At 38.7% G+C, this 9,701-nt stretch overlaps 1 long non-coding RNA gene across 1 annotated transcript; it reads right to left on the bottom strand.

Annotated features, from left to right (window-relative positions):
• Positions 1–5,967: 5,967 nt before the first annotated feature.
• Positions 5,968–7,059, bottom strand: LOC114137506 (uncharacterized). Its single transcript, XR_003594005.1, has 3 exons — positions 6,882–7,059; positions 6,390–6,467; positions 5,968–6,316 (listed from the first exon to the last, which is right to left on the bottom strand). It is a non-coding gene; the product is annotated as an uncharacterized LOC114137506 (long non-coding RNA).
• Positions 7,060–9,701: the final 2,642 nt, after the last annotated feature.

Genomic DNA, 9,701 nt, shown 5'->3' with positions numbered 1-9,701 from the left:
CTAATCTCTCAGGGTCCCCAGAGATTTGAAAAGAATAAAAAGTCAAGGCTCAAAAAGAGGGGAAAATATTCCCTACCCAGGCATTTTATGACTTCAGTGACCATATTCTATGACTATTAAACATTTAGATGGTGCCGTTTAAAGTCAGGACTGAAATAACAATGCTCACAAATTCTGATGACTGTTATTTATTTTAAAAACGTACTTGCTGTATCTGATTTTAATTGACTAATTGCTAGAAGTTACATTGGATTAAAGAAGAAATGGAAAAAACTTTTCTTCCAGGAGTGCAGTATGCATTATTTTGTAACGATAAGCAAGTATGAGCAGTGGATGCATTTCTGGATTTTGCTTCCACTTTACAAATATGTTCTACTTTGAGTTGGTCTATCACATAAAAATCAAATTTAAAAAATCTAATTTAATGTTTTTTAGTGTTTGTAACATAAAGGTCTCAACGGTGTGAATTCAAAACAGTATGCATGTAGATAGATCATTCATAAAATGATGTGTATTCTGTGTGACTAAAAAAATATTTGATAAGACATAAGATATAGGCTCACAGACTTCAGGATAAATCTTACACAAATACAAAACAGGTTCTCTGTTTCATTTTTGATAATATTTTATTTAAGTGTTGACAAAACACTGCTTTACCCCTTGGAATTTGAAAGTCCCTTTTTTACAAGAGGATTATTCACAGCTTATATTTAAATATATTACTAATAATAAAACATTCCTTTTAAGATGGTCTTTTACTGTACTGAAAAGGAGTGGAAAAGATCAAAAACACAACTTTGAGTCCATAGAGATCAAAACTACTAAAAGATTAGAAGACAGTGTGGATCCTTGGAAGCAAATTAAAATTCCTGCATAGCAAAAAGAGAAAACGTTGTGCATGTTTGTGTATTCCTGTGTCCCAAAAGCGTCCATGTCTCCTGTAGGGCTGTTTGCTATGAGGTGATTGTCTCCTGTAGGGGGTCAAGCATGGTAAAGGTCAGGCAGGTGGGGAGTTGTCAGATGGCCGTCCACCCCTCGCTGGGCCGAGGGCCTCTCGTGCCGACCGTAGGAGCCCGTGGGGGAGAGAGGAAGGAGAGCGGGTGTCTGAAGACGACGTGTGCCATGCTGTCTTGGCCCCGCCTCTGGCAGTCAGACCAGCAGTCCAGGGTGGGCAGCTGCCGACTCTGATCTACCTTGTCTTTCCCTGGCATGCCCTCTGACATAGCTGGACTCCAACACCAGATACACGAGCTTTCTCACTGACTGCTATTCACATGATACATAATGAAATCTTGCAAATATTAGCCTGGCATGCTATAATGTTTTCCCCTCTCTGCATGAGAGCATACTCAACACATTTTGTTATGTGAGTTAAGTAAATTAGCTCCTACAAATTACATACTGTAGAAAACACACTGGAACTATCCAGGTTTTTTGCACTTTAATAAATAATACAATGTTAATGGTCACTGGATCACAATTAGAAAAATATTAGCTTTTCGGAACCAATACTAAATGTATCAATGTGTAAAACCTGAACAGTACCATGTATGGTATTTATATTCTTTTCCTAAGGTGACCGTGTTACAAATAGCCACTTCAGTGTATTTTATTGGGATTATAAATGACAAACTAAACCAGTTAGTGCAGAGCCGAACAAGATGGCTATTAATGTTAATTCAATATTTGGAAGTGTGACCAAACAGCTTTGTTCACTTTCACCACTGCTGTTGCTAAAAGCTACAAGCAGACTACAATTCTTTTTTCACATGGAACAAGTCTGTTTGGTTTATTTTGCCAAACCAATTCAAATCATTTGAAAACTACTTTTTGTGTTTACTTTTTGGCTGGTACTTAAATTAGGTTGAAACATCTGGGTGTGACAAAAGCAAAAATGAGAATTCTGTCAGAGTGAATACTTTTTAATACTACCATCCAAAGCAGAAAAGAAATTACATATAACATCAGGATTGTAAACCAATTTTAAAGGATGCAACTGGAGCAGCACTGTACACAGCAACATAAGAACTGAAACAACAACAGATAAAAGAAAACTCTGCTGAAAAGAAAATCTTATTTTCCTAAAAGTTGACACTATACACTAAATGAGCCAAATCCCAAGGTCTAAATTTCAAAGCAGTACTCACAAAGATCAATGCATCAGTGCATATACACACACACACACACACATGCATACACACGTCCCCCCTTCCTCCCCCCCGCCCCCCACACACACCAACGCAGTCATGTCCTGCTGTCTGCCACCAGCTGATAGGTGACAGGGAACAGCCTTTGCCTTTTGGGCATGTCCAGCCCTGGCATGTCTGCAGCTGGAGATGTCTGCAATATAACAGCAGGGTGTGTGTGTGCATGCGTGGGCGGGTGTAGGGGTGTGTGTGTGTGTGTGTGTGTGTGTGTATGTGTGCAGTAAGACGAAGCAGACCTGTGATATGTTGATGTTCACAGTGTTGTCATCCATCAGCTCAAAAAGATCTGGCATTTTGAGACCCTGTAAAGCAGAATTTCTATTTGTCTTTGTGTGCTGCTGGACGGTCCTGCCTCTATAATGTCCACTCTGCATGGAAGAAATTACAACCAAGTTTTTTCTGCAACAATAAATTAAGTAGACAAAAAATGTTTTTACATTTTTTTTTAGAAAGGATTCCACATATTCTGTAAAAACAAAAAAATAAATAAATAAATGGAGAGGGTAGAAAAGTTAATCTGTTTCCTTCTTTGGAAACATACAAGAAATTACAAAAGCATTCACACCCTTTCAAATATTTTACATTTTCACAAAATTCAACATATTTTATTAATATTTTATGAGATAAATCAACATAAAGTAGACCATGACTGCAAATTTCTTTAGCTGGGACATTGAAGCTGGTTAGACTTGATAGGAAAATGGACGGATGGAGGTATAAGGGGGACGTCTAAAGAAAACCTTTGCAAAAGGCTTGAGCCTCGGGCCTAATATAAGGCTTTTGACAATGGCCTAGTCAAAGAATTGAAAATCTGTGGAAAGACTTAAATGACTTTCACAGATACTTTCCGTCCTGTCTGAATTTCCTGGAAGAGTATGAAAGGTCTTCTAGCTGCATCCCATCATCACCAGTTTAGATACTGGAAGATTTTCGGCATACTGTAATGACACCAGTATGACGCTTTAGTCTGTAAAAATGTGGTTCAGCATGTCAATTTCTACTTTACAATTATTCATTACTTTGTGTTGTTCTATCTCACAAAATCCCAAACAAATACTGTGAAATTACTGTGAAATCGGTTGTTGGAGCATGACAAAATGCGAGATAAGTAAATTACTGTTAACTCCTCTAAGGACATGAATCAATGTATACTGTTTGTTATTTTTCTTCTAAAATTTTGAAAGAATAAAAGAAATTGGAAATAGGAAAATAAAATAAAAAAATGTCAGTCATACACTGAGTGCATGTGAGTCAACCGCCTCACACAGCAACAGCAGTTATTCCTCCTTCCATCCTTTTTTCATCCTCTTTTCATCCTTCCTCATTTTTTCATTTTCCTTTCTCATCTTTTTTTTTTTTTTTTTTTATGAATGAAGTCCAGAACGTTAGCTCAGCCACGCAGGTATAAAAGCATCAATGTACTGCTTCAAATATTTATCTCTGGTATCCTTCATTGTTACCCACTCACAGGAAAGGCATCACTCCTTCTCCTGTTGTCTCTCTCTCCTTCAGCTGACCCACCTTTTCCAGATCACTCGGTCCACACAAGCTCCCAACCTTTCCCGCTGCAGCCGATGGAGCCGCCACTCTCTGAGTGTGTGGTTGTGCTGAGTGCAGTGCGCCGTGTGATGTGCTAAAACACAGGTAGATGGATGTGTATCCTCTCTGTGGCTTAAAGTGGCTGTTGACAGTCGTGACAGAAACAAGCAGGAAGACAGGAAAAAGAAGCCTCACACCACTCTACAAGTCAACCTTTTCTCTGTTTCTTTTGTCCAGCAAAGGAAATAAGGGGTCCTGCATAGCACACTGAACTGCCACACCGACAATTCAGTGTATTATCTGTCTTGTGCTTTACACCAGCAATTTGTATACTGTCGTTTTCGAGCTTCAGAGTTTATGTTATTGTGCTCAGACTCGAAAGTCAGTCAAGTTACCTCTTGATGGATTTTTCCCCCCCAAAAACTGTTTGTATCTTTCCGAATGTCAGTTATTGACAATTTTCTTTCTTTTTTTTTTTTTTTTTTAAAAAAGATCTGTTTTCTCTTGTTCAATCAATCCAAATTGTAAAGGATTGTGAAAAAGTGCTAGTTGTAAGTGAAATAATCTGGCAGTGGAACAAGAACTCATCAAATATTAAGGAATTATGTACTTAAATCAAGCTCCTATTTCTTTCTCAAAAGTATTACAAATAATTTTGTCTTATTGAATTTGTATGAAGATATTTGATACAACCGCCTCATATGGCAGTTGTATCGTGTGAATCTAGACCAAGTATACTTGTTAAGACTTTGTGTTTTTGTAGTGTTCAGATCTTCCTTCTACTTTCATCTTAGAATTGTGAACTATTTTGTGGTGCTGAATGAAATACTTTGAAGTATATGGTTTGAAGGATGTGAACATGTTTTTTTGTATGTTTTACACTCTGCATTTTATCATAATTTGTTTTTGTGAAACATAATGAATAATAATAATAATAATAATAATAATAATAATAATAATAATAATAATAATAATAATGATAATTATAAAAATAAATCCTGATGAGATGCAAGCCAAACTGTTTTGCAGGGAAAAAAAAGAAAGAAAACTGAGTCAATAAAATTGAAGTCAAACAAAAATAAAATATTTCTACAAACATAAATGCAAGTGAAGGTTTTTGGCTGTGTTGAGCTGGCTGCATTAATGTCTCACTTTCAGAACTTCTTCTTCTCTGTGTCTTCATGTCTTCAGGAGAAAAGCCCTCTGTGAGATTTTCATGCTTTTTTCTTATCTCTCCCCCATCTCCATCACACCATTCCCACAGGAGCAAACCTGAACCTGAATGTATCCAGGTGTATCACCAGCCTCCACCGGTCTAACCTCCAGCTCCACGTTCGTCCGTCCCCAGGAGAGAGAGCAGAGGATCAAAGAAAAGGGAAAGAGTAGGGGAAAGGGGAAAGAGCGAAGGAAAGAAGAGCGTCTGGGTCCCACAGGATTGTTCTCTGTCTGTATGAATCAGGAAGTGAGAATGTGACGACAGGACCGAGCAGGCATCCTTTCAGTGCGCGTGTGTGTGTGGGGTGTGTGTGTGTGTGTGTGTGTGTGTGTGGACCTTGTTGAGCTGAGGTGTCATATTTGTGAAGACCACAGCTTCACGCTAGTGGCAACCAGGGATGACACTCTAAATCACTGAAATGCCAGAAACGACTGTGCTGTGATATGTCATGTGTTTTGTGTGATTTTTGAGCCTTTTGGGACACTTGATAGAGATTGATACCACTTTTAGAGTCTGGAAGTGAAAATGTTATCTGGGATGTCCCCTTAGACCGAAAACAGAGAGAAACATAGAGGGTGATGCCTCATCCAGATTCTGGTTGGCTGCTCACAGCCTGTGGTACTGTGCAACATTTTTTAAAAATCCCTAATTTATTTATATTTGTCTTAAAGGAGTCTTTTTTATTGTATGAATCCTTAGTAAATAGCTCCCTAGGCTTTGTGAAGTTTGTCTTTTGCATCTTTGTGTTGCCCTCCAATGGACTTATGACTTATCCAGGTGTACTTAACTTCTCTACAGTTCAAGATGACTTTTTAAAACCAAAGAGGCCTCAATGATTGGAACTATAAATAAATCAGATATTTTGCTAGTGTTGGGTTGGACCCAGTTTGCATTCAGAGCCACCATAAAATTAAAAAGATGTCCAAAACAATGATGTGTTTTGGTCTGAATTAACATAATACAGTGTAACACCATCATTTTTTAAAAATATATTCTTTTGTTCGTTTTACTTGTGCTTCACTGAAATTTGTACATCTGCACAAAATGAAACAAAGTGCCTTTGAAGTTTAGTCTGTTTACTCAATATGTGCACACATGTATAAAAAATAAGATTGATCTGTGCGAATAAATAACACAGAGAGAAATCTCGCTGGACAAACTCATTGTCAGCCTTCCCCTCCTTCAGTCAAAACAACACACAGCCGCTGTCTCTTTTTGTTCATCAGCTTCTGCATAAGCTCCATCTTCGACTCTCTTCTTCACGGGGTGTGAGTCATGAAGAACCGTCCAGCAGACGCACAAGACAACTGCTCCTTGTGATCAGACGGCACACACTCGCTCTTGCACGCTGACACTGAAATAGTCACATCATTATATCCGTATTAGCAGGGGGAAAAAAGCCCAACCCTTCACGCTCCAACACCTACAAGCCTTTTGGTGCATGCCCTCTGCACTGTCCCAAATGTGTTCCAGTTCCTTTCCTGGACGCCGCTGTACTGTTGTGTCTGGATGAATGAATGAATGAATGAATGAATGAATGAAAATATTTTATCAAGACACATATGCTTGTCATCTATTTCATTTTTTTAAATTTTAATCTGTTTTGACAGTTCAAAAACTTCATCATATTTTCATTCCACTTCGCAACCATGCCATATACTGTTTGGGTCTATCCCAGGAAAAATGCTGGACAAAGTTAAAAGGGGAAAGATGGCATTTACAAGGCCCTGGGAATACATTATTGAACTCTGATTGTTCAAAAGTTCAAATACGGAGACAAACACATAAAGACGGCGTACACGCCTGTCGAACATGCATGTTCACCTCAGGCAAGTGAAGGCGACACAACGGAGGAAGTACTGAGAGGGGACAGGAGAGCACTTGGCATTTTGGGCACACACATAATCACACACACTTACTGTGTTAGGGTTAGCTGGAAAAGGTTGTGTGTTAGTGTGTTTGACAGTCCTACGATGGTTGCTGCGACGTTGACATTAGTGGACCAGGACACATCACCTCTGCTTTGGGAAAAGGCCGACGGTGAGTCTCCCCCCGAGCACAGCAAGCGGTTCTCTGTGTGCAGTTTTACTACAGATTTATTGTCTTTGATAAAAGAAAAAAAAACATAACAGTATTATTTAAACCCTTTTTACAACTATCTTTCCAGTTATTGAACAATTACAGGCTACAATTTTCAAATGTTCTTCTATTTACTTTAAGTGTGGATCTTTAAAAAAAAAAAAAAAAGCTTAAATAAGAAAAGTCAGGGAATATTTAATGAGTGACGCACATGTTTGATTTCTGTTAAAGGTGCAATTTATTTTAATCAATCAGCCTACTTCCAAATAAAAATTCTCTTTGTTTAACTGCTAGATGAAGTTTTAGTTTATAATTAAAACAAAAACGACTTTAAAATGTACTAACAAAATCAGTTCAATTCTAACCAATCATTAAGATAAATTTACACATCCGCTTCATAATTACAGTTCAAAAAAGAAAACAAAAACGTAAGTGTTTTTGATTAAGGCATAAAACGTCAGTGAAATGGTAATAAACATCTCAATTGTATTCAAGCAAAGTTGAATATTATGTATTTGCCTTGGAACCTCAGTTGAGATATTCTGTTCATTGGGTACAACTACCTCAGGCTTAAGAAGTTTAGCTTACTAGCATGTTTAGCTGCAGCATTACCACTATTGCTAACTCAGCTAAGATAAAATAAAAAAATGGTACTAAGATAGTTATGAACATTTTTAATCTATTCTAGCACGGTGGGATGTAAACCTCTTTCCTGACAACCTCAGCTAAGATGTATGGTGTACTATTTAATAATGGCGGCTTCAAAAGCTAATAACACATTCTTGCTAGCAAATTTAACATTGGCGGTATTGCTAATGTAGTTGGGTTTAAATTAAATTAGATTGGATTTAAATTCTTGTTCCAATGCAGAATATGTCTCAATCACAAGTCTATTGACATTTCTAAGCATTTTCAGTCACAATAGCATGTGAACATCATAGCTTAGTTGTTTTTGCTGGACGTCACAAGAAGGTGAATGAATAATGGTTGGCTGAACAAACATCTTGGCTTAACAAATGTGTGGGCACCAAAACAAACAACCAATGTGGGTTGAATTTAAAAATTTTGAACATGCTAGCCACAAGCTAATACAGATGATTTGAAATGTAAATACTTCTAACAACTAATCAATGCTCTGCTGGGAAGTTTTACTTCTGCCGTATTTTTATCATGTCGACTCAGGAAAAGTAGGTGAGTGAATGTAGACAGTGAGATGCCAACAACAAGGCGTCTGAATGAATAATGCAACTCGGATGTCAAGGAAATGTCTGTTGGAGGACGCTTGGATGCTCTCGGCCATGCCATGTAATCGTTGCAGCAGAGGAAACACAATGATACGCAGCAAAATAATGAGGACAATTCTTAGAGGCCGCCTTCTTTTTGTATGTAATTGTCTGTATTTCCCATCTGTGCACGCCTCAGATGCGTTTGTATCCGCACATATGCATGATGTCTCTTATGTGGTGTGGAATGTCAGGCACGTCTCATCACATTAAGGAGCAGGGAGGAGAGAGCTGCCCAGCTTTGTCGCTCCAGCAAAAGCAATCCTGCAACACTTCAGCTGCAGCAACACCCTGCTAGACCATTGTCGCAAAAAGGACCTGAGCCACACCTATGGGCAAAAAATAAAAAATAAAAAATGACCTGAGGGCCAGAAGTGGCTGCTGAAGAATCTTCGCTTGTCCTTTAAATAAGAACAATAAAGTGGACATAGAAAAAAATCACTGCTTCTTTTTTCTATCAAAGCTGAGGAAATTACAAAACAAAGTCAAAATGTAGTTATTCAGCAACTAGCAAGAAGGTCCTTGGTTTGAATTCCAGCTTGGGGACTTTCTGTATGGAGAGTGGATGTTCTCTCTGTGCATTGGTTCTCTCTGGATCCTCAGGTTTCCACCCAGAGTCCAAAAGCATGACTTTTAGGTTAATTGGCCTCTCTACATTGCCTACAGGTGTGTGTGTGTGTGGTTATTTGTAGAGTTTTGTCTGTGTTGGCTTGCGATGGACGTCCAGAATGTGCCCTGCCTCTCGCTAAATAACCGGTGGAGTCAAGCAAAGTGAGGAAAGCTTAGTTTTTGGGTTGTCTGCACCTCTTTTTTTTGAAAAATATTTTATTGGATTTTTTTGTCTCAGTATTGATGCATCCATAGTACCATCCATCTGCCTGCTCACCCTTCGGTGCCTTGTCTATCTCTGTATCTGTCTCATGTCCAGCCTCAAGAACCTCTGACCCAAGCCGCCCCATGGCTCATCCAACATCTCCATTTTTGGGCATGTTGGCTGCAGGTGAATGTTGCAGGTCTGTCACAGGGCAGCAAACATGTCATCCGTCATCGGTAAGGGGTGTAGTGGGGGGAAGGGTTGTATGTTGAGAGGGGATGAAAGTGGATGTCACACTGTCTCAGTGTCATATGCTGGATGCTGGTCAGATGCACAAGATTGAGAGACATTAAACCAGCTAAAACAGAAAGACAGCAACCTCAGATATTTATACTGTCAGAAAATTAGCAACTCAGTTACTAAGTTGTCATTGAGTTTTGACAAATCAATGACATTCTTTACCTCCACACCAGGTACCGCAGACAGAGCACCAAGAGTAAAGGAGGAAGGTTTGCAAGATTGTTAGAGCCGTGGGTACAATGGATCATCTGTGCACTTCAAAC

This window comes from Xiphophorus couchianus, chromosome 22 (genome assembly GCF_001444195.1).
Source record: "Xiphophorus couchianus chromosome 22, X_couchianus-1.0, whole genome shotgun sequence".
NCBI lineage: Eukaryota > Metazoa > Chordata > Actinopteri > Cyprinodontiformes > Poeciliidae > Xiphophorus > Xiphophorus couchianus.
This window is presented reverse-complemented; position numbering and strand designations above follow the sequence as displayed.